This window comes from Gorilla gorilla, chromosome 7 (genome assembly GCF_029281585.2).
Source record: "Gorilla gorilla gorilla isolate KB3781 chromosome 7, NHGRI_mGorGor1-v2.1_pri, whole genome shotgun sequence".
Taxonomy (NCBI): Eukaryota; Metazoa; Chordata; class Mammalia; order Primates; family Hominidae; genus Gorilla; species Gorilla gorilla.
The window spans coordinates 130960107-130974872 of record NC_073231.2 but is presented as its reverse complement, the minus strand read 5'-3'; the positions used below and the strand labels follow the sequence as shown (position 1 = coordinate 130974872).

The following is a 14766-nucleotide window of genomic DNA, read 5'->3' as shown; positions in this document are numbered from 1 at the left end:
GGCTAGGAATATTCAAATTCCTTCACTGAGCCATTCTGTGAGCGTTTATTTATTACAGCCAGCCCTTGCTTTCGTTAATCAAATGAACCTAAGTGATATATTTGAACATTCATTTACAAGCCAATAAATACATGGAGAAGTATCACAGTGGGGCCTTGGTGACTCTGTGAGACCTGTCACCTGATACGTCAATTAAGAAACTGTTGCAAGAAGTTAGTACAATAACTAGCTATCCCCCCAGCACTGCCACCCCACAAAATCAAGTCCAAAGGGCACAGATAATCCCTGATTTACATTATAAAATTCTAGCTGTTTCTGTAAGTATGCCAGTGCCAGGGCTGTCATCCTATAAACCTGCATGTCTGTACCCAATGACCCCAGTCACAAGCACAATGCCAAACCATTGTGGACTGAAGTGTTATTCAAACCAGGAAGGGCTACTGAATTAAATCCATCCTTTAAAGATGGTTTCTATTTCATTTTGCTTTTTCCTACTGAGTGGCAAACCCTGGAAAAACAAAGAATGATTATCACTGAAGGAGGGGGTTTCTTTTTAGAGTGAAGTGCTCTAATACTTACATAATACAAAAAGTCTCTAAATGGGTGAAGTTGGCCTGCGTATGATTTTCCTAAAGTTAAACAAACCTATAATTATGCAATCTAAGCAGCCACACTATTCATTAGACATGTCATCTGTTACTCAATGTCAAAACCCACTAACAGCAATATTATAACTACATTACTATTCTCTCTTTTTGAGGTATTGAATAGGCATTAAAGTTATATGATCAACAGAACATTAAACAGAAATGGGTGATTTTGTGTTATAATCAAATTCAACTTAAAATTCATGAGACTTCAATGAATAGAAGATGATGAATGAGGCACAAACAAGTATGAAAGAATGAAAGCAAGGCTGGTTGTCTCAAATGTGAAAGGCTAGGGGCAAAATGAAGGAGAAAGGATCGTCTAAGAAAGGAAAGGAAGGGAGGGAACAAACTAGCTATTTTTATAGATGTAGACTCTCAAGCAAGACCAATTCCAGGTCCTTTGTGACTAAGAGATGTAGGTAGTAAGCCTGTAGCAATACGGTCCTTATGTAGCACAGCATGGACTCATGAGCTTATCCGGCGCCAGTTCCAGCATTGTCTAAGGTCTGTTCATACCCTATTTGTTCAGTATAATGCCATTTTCTAGGCTACAGGTTAAAAAGCAACAGCAGATGGGGGAGCAGAAGATTCTTTCTATTGGCTTTCCCAAATCCAGGTGGGCATGGCTAACAGACCAATCAAACTTTCATTCCAGAGCAGCAACCAGTTCTGCAAGAAAGGGACAGAAGTGATGTGCTTTTTGACCAACTATTCTAAATAGGGCCCTTCCCTAACCACCGCTGCCCTATAGCTGTAGCCTAAGGCATGCACTGGAGAGAATCCCTGAGGCCCAGGCCTGAGGCTTGGGAAGCAGAGATGAAACAGGTCCTGTAGTACATGGTACCCAGAGCCAAATAAGATCCCTCAACAACCCCAGGTCTTCAGTAGAACTACCTTTAATGAATCAGACATGAAAATAAGGACTTTCCCCCCCTCTTTTCCCTAACACATCCACACACATTTATCTCTATACTACTTCATTACACTACCAGATATCATTTTGCTTTGCTCTCTGTTTCCTATGATCTCAGCCACAAGGTTCTTTTCCAGAATCCTCCCTAATCTCCAGAAAAGAACCAAACACGTCATACCTTATGGGTCTATAAAACTTCTTTACCTTTACAACTGGGACACGTGGATGTGTGTCTGTGTGTGTATGTGTGTGTTAGGGAGGCACACCCTCAAGACAAATTTCACCTACTTATTCCTTCCAACTTTATGTCTCTGATTCAACTGTATAGTTTTGCCCACTGCCAAGCTGTTTCCTGAAATTTGGTCCTAAACAAATAAAAATCGCAGAATCAGGTGTTTTTTATTCTACAAAGCCATGTACAGGCATGTCTGAACAGGAACACCACCAATTATATATAGTGGATTAAATTCAACTCCACGCATTTTATTAGTAAAATACCAGGCTAAGACAAAGTAGACATTTAGTGTTCTTAAGGGGTTGCTGACTCCAATTCAACATGACTCATATACTCAGAAGACTCTGATAAATATTAAATGTCATAAAGTACATATGTCCATTTTGGCAAGGAGGAAGGAAGAAAAGGCAGCAAGGGACTGCCTGATTGTATTTTAAATTTCTTAGAATAAATGTGACGTATATTGGGAGATTTTACTTTCTGAAACAGAATATGAGTATTTCCTAATCTCTTCAAATTAAAACTTGATTTTTCTATATTTTGTAAAGAAGACATCTATTCTTTTTGGATAAAATAAAACTAATCACAGTATCAAGCATACCTCTGACCCCACCCACCAAAATGCAACACACAAAACAAAAAAAAACCCTTCTTCTCTGAAACTATAGCTCCAACTATCTCTAGCAACATACATCTATACATGCACCTACCTCTGTGTGTGTGTGTGTGTGTGTGCATGCGCGCACCCACACTGGGGGTGTCCTGGGAGCCTAATGTTAAGTAATCACATATTTATCAGGAGTTGAATTTAATGACTTACTCACTCCTTGAGCAATATTTAATAGAAACTTGGTTACTTCTCACTACACTGCACTTTGAACTTGTAATTATTCCTCCACATAGATATTAGGGTGGCAAAATTAAAACTGAATACATGGCTGGGTGTGGTGGCCCATGCCTGTAATCCCAGCACTTTGGGAGGCTGAGGCGGGTGGACCACCTGAGGTCAGGAGTTCCAGACCAGCCTGACCAACATGGAGAAACCCTGTCTCTACTAAAAATACAAAATTAGCCAGGCATGGTGGTGCATGCCTGTAATTCCAGCTACTCGGGAGCCTGGGGCAGGAGAATCTCTTGAACCTGGGAGGTGGAGGTTGCAGTGAGCCAAGATAGCACCACTGCGCTCCAGCATGGGCAACAAGGGCAAAACTCCATCTCAAAAAAAAAAAAAAAAACTGAATACACATTTTATAACTGCCGCCCACTAGAAATCATAGTGAAGAGTGTCAGCAGTACATGATACAAGCTAGTAAGTGTCAGGGGTTCTTTACAAACACAGTGACTATGGGAGAAATCCTCAAGAAGTAGTCACCTTTATAGTCATGTTTAGTTTACCCGCCAACACAATTCCCTCATCATCGTGACACAGAAGAGAGACGATGTAATACAGTAATCAAAAAAGCTAGCTCTGGAATTAGACTTCATTCAAATCTAGGCTTTACAAAATTACATGCTAGCTATGTAGTTTTTGGTAAGTCATTTTACTAGAGTCTCAATTTCCTTTTATATATAATGGGTACAATAACAGTACCTACTTCAGAAAGCTGATATGAGGACTAAATGAGATAATGTAGGTAAAATGATCTGCACAGGGCCTGGCTCACAGTAAGCACTAACAAAATATTTGTCATTATCATTATTACAGAATAGATAACTATTCTGCAAGTGTAATTAGTCTAAATACTGAAAGCACTTTGCCTTTGGAACCAAAAGGTAGCAAGTGAAAATCATCTTCCTAGCTCTCTTAGCTCTCTAGGTTGTTTTTGCTAACTTCTAAAGCATGAAACTGAACTCACAAGACTGCAATGCTCCATAAGAAGCATTGTAAACACCATACCCCTCCCCCAAGTTCAGAAACTCATTTGCCCAGCAAATGCTTATTGAGCACTCACCACATGTTAGGCAGAGGGGAAAAATGTTTCGAAGCAAGAAGAACGGGCAGCTAACACTGCCTATAGAAAGAACAGGTTTAGCTGGTGAGGGCAAACTTGAACTGTGTCTTGAAGGATGAGTAAGTGTTCATCAGATGTTCGCCGGACTGGGGTAGAGGCTAAACAAATGCCTCACTCCTCTCCACAGAGACTACGTTAGAGTTAAAATGGTCAAACAAAAACACTTGGGAATGAAGAGAGGAGAAGGACATAGATTTTTTAAACAGAACAAATCTTCACGGAGCACTGAGTCTGTGCCAGGCACTCTGCACCTATTACCTTATCCAGTTCTTTGTTACAACAACATGAATTCAGTGTTATTAAACATATTGTAGAGATAAGGAAACAGATGCTCACAGACACTAAATCATTTGCCCCAGATGACATAGTTAATAAATGATGGAGTTATGACTGACCTCAAGACTGACAAAGTCAGCATGGAAGGCACATGCCAGTGTCTGGACTATTACACAGAAATCAATAATATACCCTTCATGCAAAAGTCAGGGAGTAATGAATAATCTGTTCTGTACTAAAGGAATTCTCCTAAACATTACCTTCTTTTAGGAGAGAAAATGAAAGAGAGACTGATTGACTTAAATAAATTGCTCTACCTCAGAGTGATGGAGACCACGACATCTTTGATTATATAGACAGATATATCCTTAGAATGTATGTTAATATCTATAAATGACTGTGATAGTGGTATAATTCAAAATACTGTTTGAAATAAAGTATATGAATTCAATTAATAAAAATCATAGAAATCAATCTTTGCCAGCCATCAAAAGCACTATGGAAACTCAGACTATGGGAATCTGTCATTTTAAAGCATATCCGCAGACCCCCTTTGGCTGCCTAAAGCCTCTAAATCTTCACGGCCAGGTGTCTTTCATTTGACTTACCTTTTTTCCACATCTTTCTTGTCTATTTCTATCTAATCTCTGGTAGACTGAAAAGAAACTGTGAATTTAAGGCCACAAGAGCATTTCCCAGGCAACATATTTTCAACAACTGCCACTTCTCTCTGGTCTTCAAGTCTTTGGCTGTGCTCAAGTCTTACCTACAGTTGCACGACTTGGAAACCCAAGAGGCTTAAGAAACAGAGTCTGGCTTTGACCAAATACCAAAGCTCTTGCATGAATTTGTGGCAGCCAAGACAAAAGAAAGTGAGGCTTAAATCTCATATTTTTTTTTTTTGAGATGGAGTCTCACTCCATCACCCAGGCTGGAGTGCAGTGGCACGATCTCGGCTCACTGCAACCTCTTCATGCCACTGAACCTCAGCCTCCTGAGTAGCTGGGATTACAGGCACCCACTACCACGCCCAGCTAATTTTTGTATTTTCAGTAGAGATGGGGTTTCACCATGTTGGCCAGGCTGGTCTCAAACTCCTGACCTCAAGTAATTCTCCCGCCTTGGCCTCCCAAAGTGCTGGGATTACAGGCGTTAGCCACTGTGCCTGGCTTTTATATGATTATTGAAAAAATTAAATGAGAATGTAGGTAAAGCACTCAACATAAGGCCTCGAACACAGGAGACTCTTAACAAATGGGGGTATTTTGCTGTATTAACTGTACTTTGCAATATTCCCAGTACAAATCATCTTCTTCACTTAAGCTAGTATCTACTGAATCATGGGGTTTCCCCACCTACTTAAAAAATGTTTTTAAAATTAATAAAGCATATGACTAAAAAAGTAATCAAGCATATGGCTGAAAAATTCTAACAGTACAATCATGTGGTATCTCCAATCCCCAAATGCTCTCCTTAGAGGCAACCATTGCTGTGAGCTTCTTGGGACAGTAATCCCATGCAAATATTCCATGTGTAAGGCATCCCTTTTAAAAAGGACTACAGAAATTCAAATACTTATAGAAACAGCAGAAATAAATTAAAAACATCTACACCTGAGGAGAAACTACTCCCAGGAAGTTTCACGATGAAAATTGTATCTCTGTGCTCTACTTTTCAGTAAGTGTAGGTGAACAGAAGGAAAAGTGAGTGTCTGGTTCAGTTTAATGACAAAATTTCCACTATAAAATGACAACATAAGGGCAAACAAATATATGTGGGAAGATGATATAGTTTGGCTGTGTCCTCACCCAAATCTCATCTTGAATTGTAGCTCCCATAATTCCCATGTATCATGTGAGAGACCCAGTGGGAGGTAATTGAATCCTGGGGACAGGTCTTTCCCATGCTGTTCTTGTGATAGTGAATAAATCTCATGAGATCTGATGATTTTATAAAGGGGAGTTCCCCTGCACAGGTTCTCTTACCTGACACCATGCAAGACATGACTTTGCTACTCCTTTGCCTTCTGCCATGATTGTGAGGCCTCCCCAGCCATGTGGAACTGTGAGTCAATGAAACCTCTTTCCTTTATAAATTACCGGTCTCGGGTGTGTCTTTATTAGCAGTGCGAGAACAGACTAATACAGAAGACAACACATACTATATTAAAAACAAAAAAAGAGTGATGCTAAACAAAGATTAGAATATGAGTGTTAGTGGAGGAACTTCCATTCACTCATTCAACAAATATTTACTGAGCAGACCATGTGCCTAGCACTGTACAGGGTACCCTGGACACTGGTGAATAAGGCAAACACTGTATCTTCTCTCAAAGAGCTTTTACAAACTTCTACTCCATGTAAAATTTCCTAAAAAGCCCTGATATAACTATCTGGAATTTGTTTGGCTCTTAGTGTGATGGCAAAGCTTGTTCCACCGCTGAACAGTTCTATTTATTAGAGTCCTTCCAAAGACAGAGCCGATTCAGCGCCTCCCTAGAACATTGCCAGGCAATGACAACAATAAATCCAAATTGCTCATTCACACACATTAACTTATTTACACCACATAACTTCTGCATAGAGTAATTTTATTTTCTGCTTCATATGGTTGAGGAAATTGAGGCTCAGAGAGGTTAACTACTTCCACCTCAATATCAGAAGCAGGCTGTAAATTCTGGTCCTCTACTCCAGAGCTACAGAAAAGCTACCTCCTGGGTCAAACAGAAAGTCTCAAGTCTCTTCCAGATTCCAGTGCTTCAAAGATCTGAAGGTAGCCACTAAATATCTCCTACCCTGCGAATCTTTGCTTCCCAGGATAAATAACAATCATTAAATTCCTTTGACCAAGTTGACCTGCCTTACTTAAACATGCTTCATTTGTCACTTTAAAGATGAACTTCAGAATAAAAAGCAATAATTACAGCCATAAGTTAAACAACGAAGACTATGATAATACTACTACTACATTTGTACTACCTGATCACACGCTGGTCTTGTCAATTAAAAAAACAACAACAAAAAAACCAGCCAGGCACAGTGGCTCACATCTGTAATCCCAGCACTTTGAGAAGCCAAGGCAGGAGGATCACTTGAGGCCAGAAGTTCGAGACCAGCCTGGGCAACAAAGCATGACCCCACATCTACTAAAAATAAAAAAATCAGCCAGGCACAGTAGCATGCACCTGTAAAGTCCCAGCTACTCAGGAGACCGAGGTGGGAGGATCACTTGAAACCAGGAATTCAAGGCTGCAGTCAGCTATGATCATACCACTGCACTCCATCCTGAGTGACAGAGATTGACCAGGTCTCTAAAAAAGAAAATAAATTTAAAAAGAAAAAACTCAACAAAAAGTACTATTAAGCCAGATCTCTCCCTTCCTATATTAGTACTGCTGACTTTTACAATCTAAAATGTAAAACTTAAGACTAACAGATTTCATGAATTTGAAACCTGACATTTTTTTCATTCAGGAGGTAAAAACAAAGTCTTTCTGAATTTCAATCTTATCTAATTCATCAGCTAGTCTCCCTGATTTTCTGTGACACATAAATTTGACATAAATTTTCTTGGTTTTCTGTCAGGAAGTTAAATAAACAGCAAACATCTATTGAGCACATACTATGTGCCAGACATTATGCTAAGCAATTTACATGCATCATCTCATTTAATCCTTACTACAACAGCTCTGTGGAGAAGACATTATCATTATTACCATCTTATGAAAGAAAATACAGGCTCAGAGAGGTTAAGTACCTTGAACTAAAGTCATATAGTAATAAGCTGCAGAAGCAGGACTTAAATCAGGACCTATTAAATAACAGAGTCCATTCGCCTAACTACCTCAATAATCACCACCCTTTGGGCATAAACATTTCTATGTCATAAGACTTTGTCAAATTCGCTCTTAAGATTTATGCATGTTAGATCAGAAAACATGCCTACTGTGCCAGAGAAACCATACCAGTAAAAAAAGGAGCAGGAGAGAATTAGGGGGATCAAGAACAAAAATATCAAGTAAGTTCATAAATGAGATAGCCACTCAAAAAAGGTTAATTACCTTTAGCTTGCATGTGGATAGCAACTGCCTTAGATTAGCATATCTCTACACTTATTTTAAACACATTTATACCAAGAAAAAGATACGAATAGGGTCAGCCTCCTTTAAAATAGAAAGTTAATGAAGGAACAGTTTAATTAAACAAATCAGCCCTATAAGCATTAAGATTCCAAGATATCTGACAAGAAGTTGATTAGATTATAAGATCCATGATGACAGGTTGTAATCTCTGTTATTTACCTAACTCTCAAATGTCCATCTAAATAAGAAGTAGTTTGTGGGGAGAAACACTTCTTTCAAGAAAGAGTAGAAGTGTCACGATCACAAAAGGAGGGAACAACTTCATTTCATATTCCTATCTGTTGGAGAATAATTTCTATGATTATTGTTGGAAAGTAAAAAAAAAATTTGATTTCATGAAAATAATAGCAAATCAATCCTTTAAAATTTAAATCACTGACACCACCAAAAAATAAGTTATCATAATTAACTACAAATATCATTATACTTATCCCATTCAATTTGCATTTCTCCTTATATTTACACCTCCACACACTGCAAGTTTCTGAAAAGATGTCTCACATTTTAGAAGGTAATTTTTATTTTTTCCTTACTTATATTGACATTTTAAAGATGTTTTATTTTCAATTTAATTGACTGAAATCATCAGTGACTTCCAAGATTGTTTTTCCATCTTTAAAAGCTTCCTATTGAAAAATAGTAATAATTCATAAACACCTAAACCTACCAGAAGCCTCAAAAAAACTCTTTGTTGAGTGAAGTAAACTACTTCTATAATGGGAATAAGCACCCACTAGTGTATCTGTGTTTGGATGACAATTATAATGAACTGCAAACTAAGAAATAAAGAACTATTAATATTCACTGAGTAACTGGTTCTGAACTCCAGGGTATCAATTATAACACCACAGTACTATTTATAAAATGGGAGGTTCTAATCAATCACATCCCACATGCAGGCACCTAGTCTCTGAAACCAAACAGAACCAAACTATATGCAAGACCTAAAACATAAAGTCATCTTAGACTCCTCACTCTTACTGTCCACATCTAACTAGTCACAAACGTCTATCTATTCTGCCTGCTAAAGTCAGCTAGTATTTCCTTTCCAACTATAGCTGCCTTAATTTCAATCTTTGTTTCTTCCTCAAATTATTGATTTGTTTCCTTCGTCATTTCCTTTTCCAATCTCTTTTCTTTTCCCTCTAATAGTTCTTGTATGATGTTGCCAATTCTCTTTCTCAAGTACAAGTCTAGTGTTACTCTCCTGTTTATCAAAAACCTGCCATAATACTTCCACTGGCCATTAACAGGGGCTAGATTTGTCTTCTGTCTCAAACAACCAAAAAAATAAAAATTAAAAAATGTTTTAAAAAAGGTTTATAAGATACTAGACATCATCATGCAAGGAGGAAAGAACGAGAGTGACTAGAAGCATACAAGGTAAGCCATATAAATGCCCACCTTAGTATCCTGAGAGAGCCTCCAGGCTGCAAGGCATGCAATATCAATCAAAACCTTGGCCGACTTCTCTGTAGAAATTGACAAGCCAAGTCTAAAATTCACATGGAAATGCAAAGGACCTAGAATAGCCAAAACAACCTTGAAAAAGACAACAACGGAGGACTAACACTAGCTTATTTCAAGATTTATCATAAAGCAACAGTAATCAAGATAGTGTGGTATTGGCATGAAGATGGAAAAAGAGATCAACAGCATTGAATTGTGTCCAGAAATGGATACATACCTATATGGACAACTAAACGGACAAAAGTGCAAAGGCAATTCAGCTGAGAAAAAACAGTCTTCGGCAACAAATGGTGCTAGGACAATTGGCTATCCACATGCAAAGAAAAAAAAAAAAGAAAGAAAATACTGAACTTTGATCTATACCTCGTACCTTATTCCATATACAAAACTTCAGTCAGAAAGAATCACAGACTTAAATACAAAACCTAAAACTACAAAATTTCTAGAAAAATACAGAAGAAAATCTTTGGGAACTTGGGTTAGATAAAGATTTCTTAGATACAAGAGCAAAGCACAATCCACAAGAGAAAAAATTGGTAAACTGGATGTCACAGAAATTAAAAACTTCTGTTCTTCAAAAGAATCTGTTTGAACCAAGCACAGAGGCTCGAGCTTGTAATTCCAGCTACTTCAGAGGTTGAGGTGGGAGGATCACCTAAGGCCAGGAATTTGAGACCAACCTGGGCAATATAGAGAGAGCTTGTCCCCCAAAAAATCTTTTTTAGGCCAGGCACAGCGGGTTACAACTGTAATCCTGGCACTTTGGGAGACCAAGGCAGGTGGATCACTTGAGCTCAGAAGTTTGAGACCAGACTGGACAACATGGTGAAACCCCATCTCTACAATAAATACAAAAAATTAGCCAGACATGGAGGATGGCATTTGTGGCATCTGTGGTCCCAGCTACTCAGGAGGCTGAGGTGGGAGGGTTGCTTGAGCCTGGGAGGTGAACTTTGCAATAAGCCAAGATTGAGCCACTGCACTCCAGCCTGAGTGACAGAGTGAGATTCCATCTCAAAAACAAAACAAAACAAAATTTATTTTTCATTAGCTGGGTATGGTGGCATAGGCCTATAGTCCCAAATACTCAGGAAGCTGAGACAGGAAGATCACTGGAGGCCAGGAGGTAGAGGCTGCAGTGAGCTATGATCATGCCACTGTACTCCAGCCTGAGCAACAGAGCAAGACCCCGACTCCTAAAAAAAAAAAATGGAATCTGTTAAAAACAAAGAGGCTGGAAGGAAATACTCACAAATCATATATCTGATAAAGAATTTTTATTCCGAGTATACAAAGAACCCTCAAAATGCAATGATTAAAAAACTGGTCCAATAACAAATGGGAACACAAGATTTGAACAGATACTTCACCAAAGAGGTAAATGCCAAATAAGCACATTAAAACGTACTCAATTTTAATGATCATTAGAAAAATCAAATTAAAACCACTATAAGATACCATTGCATATCTATTAGAATGGCTAAAAGTAAGAAGACTGCCTGTAGCAAGTGTTGACAAGGATGGGGAGTTACTATAGAGTTCCCTTAATATACTCCACACATAGATCCCATATTTTCAGACTTGCCATAACACTTCCACTTCTAATAGTAACTCTATTACTAAAAAAGTACATTTAACTATATAATTTAAACCACATTTAATATAACGAAATCTCATCATAATGACTCAGAAGTCTTCATAATATAATGTCTGGGTGTCCTCATTACAGTTTTTCTGTTAAGTATGAAAACATTCATCAATACAGATTTTTTACATAACAAATATGAAAGAAACCAGCTTTTAATGTATAATCCCCTCACCAGAGTATGATTGCTTTGTACTATAATTTGCTTTCTCTAATCTAGTCATTCTCAAAGTGTGGTTGGACTGGACTAACAGCACCATCACCATCAACTGGGAACTTGTTAGAAATGCAAATTCTCGAGTCCTGCCCCGGAGGCCTGAATCTGAAGCCTTGGGGGTTGGAGCCCAGCAATCTGCAGTTTAACAAGTCCTCCAAGTGATTCTGATTAGTGATAAAAATTTGAGATCCACGGTTCTAATGTATGATACAAAGTTAAAAATCATAAATGGTGTTTTCTCTGAGACTCTTTCTGATTTCACAGAATTTCTTTTTTCTTTTTCTTTTTTTTTGTTTTGGTTTTTTGTTTTTTGAGATGGAGTCTTGCTCTGTTGCTTTGTTTTTTTGAGATGGAGTCTCGCTCTGTTGCCCAGTCGTGATCTCGGCTCACTGCAACCTTTGCCTCCCAGGTTCAAGCAATTCTCCTGCCTTAGCCTCCAGAGTAGCTGGCGGGATTACAGGTGCGAGCCACCATGCCTCGCTAATTTTGTGTATTTTTAGTAGAGATGGGGTTTCACCATGTTGGCCAGGCTGATCTCGAACTCCTGAGCTCAACTGAATCACCTGCCTTGGCCTCCCAAAGTGTCAGGATTACAGGCATGAGCCACCACGCCTGGCTGAATTGAAGACAAACTATTACTTCAAATCAATGTTTTCAACAAATGTAGAACTCAACCAGCTGTTTTCCCGTTTTACACCCCTGGATTATTTCAGTCTTTCATTAAGCTAGAAAACCAAAACTGGATGTAAGATCCCAAAATAAAGCATTCCATAAAAATGTTTGTTTTAAAACAAACTTTTCTACTTAAATATCCTAGTCATTTACTCACATCTATTTTTTGCAACTGCACTGAATATTCCTTCTAAATTTACTAGATTTGCTTCTAATTTCAGCTACAAATTATCATCCTCTAGTGGATATCTGCAGTTTTTAATTCAGAATGGATTTTTAAAATCTAATTAATAAATTTTTTAATCATTTCATAGAGACACTGAAGATAGAAGCAGAATGAAAGTGGAAATTATATTGGATTGAATCAAGATGTCTGCAACTGTCAATTTTCTCTGAGACTTTGAGTTAATAACTGAATCTTACTGGTGCTCAGTTTCCTTACTTTTAAGAGAGAGTTGGATGAGATGACCTGTAAAGTGCATTTCAGGCCTAAGGGTCTATAAATCTAGTCTTATCTCATGTTCTATGTTACTGTACTTTTACATTCATATGACATTGCCAAATTATTTCTTAAGTATTGTATCCGTTTTTAACAATTTAAAAATTGGGCTGGGTGTGGGTGGCTCACACCTATAATCCCAGCACTTTGGGAGGCTAAGATGGGTGGATCACTTGAGGTCAGCAGTTCAAGACTAGCCTGGGCCACATGGCAAAACCCCATCTCTACTAAAAATACAAAGAATGACCCGAGTGTGGTAGCGTGTATCTGTAGTCCCAGCTACTTGGGAGGCTGAGGTGGGAGGATTGCTTAAGCCTGAGGAGGTGGAGGTTGCAGTGAGCTGAGACTGCACTAGTGTACTCCAGCCTGGGCAACAGAATGAGATCCTGTCTCAAAAAAAAAAAAACAAAAATTTTTTTTAATTTAAAAATTGTCTTAAGATACACGCCTCTTCTTAGGATTCAAGAACACTGCTATCACACTGCTTCCTAGAGAGCTGAACACAGAAGAATATGAACAGGTCAGGCACAGAGGCTCATGCCTGTAATCCCAACACTTTGGGAGGCCAAAACAAGTGGGAGAATTGCTTAAGGCTGGCCAACATAGTGAGACCCTGTCTGTACAAAACATTTTTTGAAAAATTATCCAGGTGCAATGGTGTACGCTTGTAGTCCCAGCTACTCAAGAAGCTGAGGTGGAAGAATGGCTTGAGCCCAGGAGTTGCAGTTTATAGTGAGCTATGATTGTGCCACTGTACTCCAGCCTGGGCAACAGAGCAAGATCCTGTACCCACCAACTCCCCATAAGAAGAAGAAGAATATGAATACACATATATTTTTAGTTGCTGAAACACCAAAATGGCAATTATTTCTTGGCTTAATTTACCTGAGAAACTCTAGGGATGCATGACATGAATCCCCCAAAGCAAAGCTTTTACAATATTGTTAACATAGACTCTGGAGACAGGCTGCCCAGATTTGAATTCTGGAACTTAAGAACTTTTACTTATCTGCAATTCGAGTTAGCAAACACACAGGGTGCACCTACTTGTGCAAGGCACCTCACCATTCAAAGTGAGGGGATAGGGCTCTCAAACTTCAGGATGTATCAGAATTACTTGGGATGCTTGTTTAAAATGCAGATTTCAGGGCTCTGCTTTCAGAAGCTCCAATTTTGCATTTTTAAAATATACATCCCAGGTGCCTCTAAGACTGCAATTTAAGAAACATTTCTGTAGGGGTTTCAAAGAGACATAATCTCTCCTCTCAAGTACTTAAAATCTCCAAGCATTTTTTTTTCCACGTTAGAACTCAATGAAAAGCTACCATGGTGTTGCACCTGTTGGCTGGGCAAGGTGTGCATAAGTTCCAATATCTATATCCTGATGTAATGATGTAACTCAACTCTTGGCCTTATATTTGAGATCTGCCTCATTCTCTAAACCCAAGCATCTGTAGGCTCTTGCCTACTGAAGTTTTGTTATATATGAGTGAATTCTGACCTCGGAAAGCAGAACATCTTTAACCCTGATTGCTGACCTATAAATCTGACTGCAGCTTCATTCACTGCTCTGGTCTTAGCCTTAACACTGCTGCCAGCAAACATTCTAGTATGTCTTCAGTGCGTATATTTTCCAAGTACGTAAATATTTTCAAAAAGAGATTGCAGTATGTCAAGACCCATGTAAATTTCACTCACAAAGAATTATAATGTATCCAAAAATAATAATAATAAACTACCGCAATGCCAACAATCAGGAATGCGGGGATCCTGTAATAGAATCCAGACTATGACAACAATGTAACTGTACTGCAAATGCATGACAAATGTCACTGAAGGAAGTGGAGAACAAAGGGCAATGACCTAAGTAACCTTGGAAATGGTGTTCTGACTGAAAACCATAACACTAAAGGCAAAAGAACTGTCCATAAACCCTAAGCTAGCTGATGAACTTGTTTGTCACAGAAGCACAGGCTAATAATTCTGAAAATGCTTTACATGTATACTGGAGGCAAACACAGAAGTAAATGTACAGT

The 14766-nt window shown here is 38.5% G+C and overlaps 1 protein-coding gene across 9 annotated transcripts in view; it reads right to left on the bottom strand.

Annotated features, from left to right (window-relative positions):
- The window catches only part of NSMCE2 (NSE2 (MMS21) homolog, SMC5-SMC6 complex SUMO ligase), a 274568-nt gene that overhangs the window by 220772 nt on the left and 39030 nt on the right, over window positions 1–14766 (bottom strand). The gene's annotated exons all lie outside the window — the stretch shown is intronic.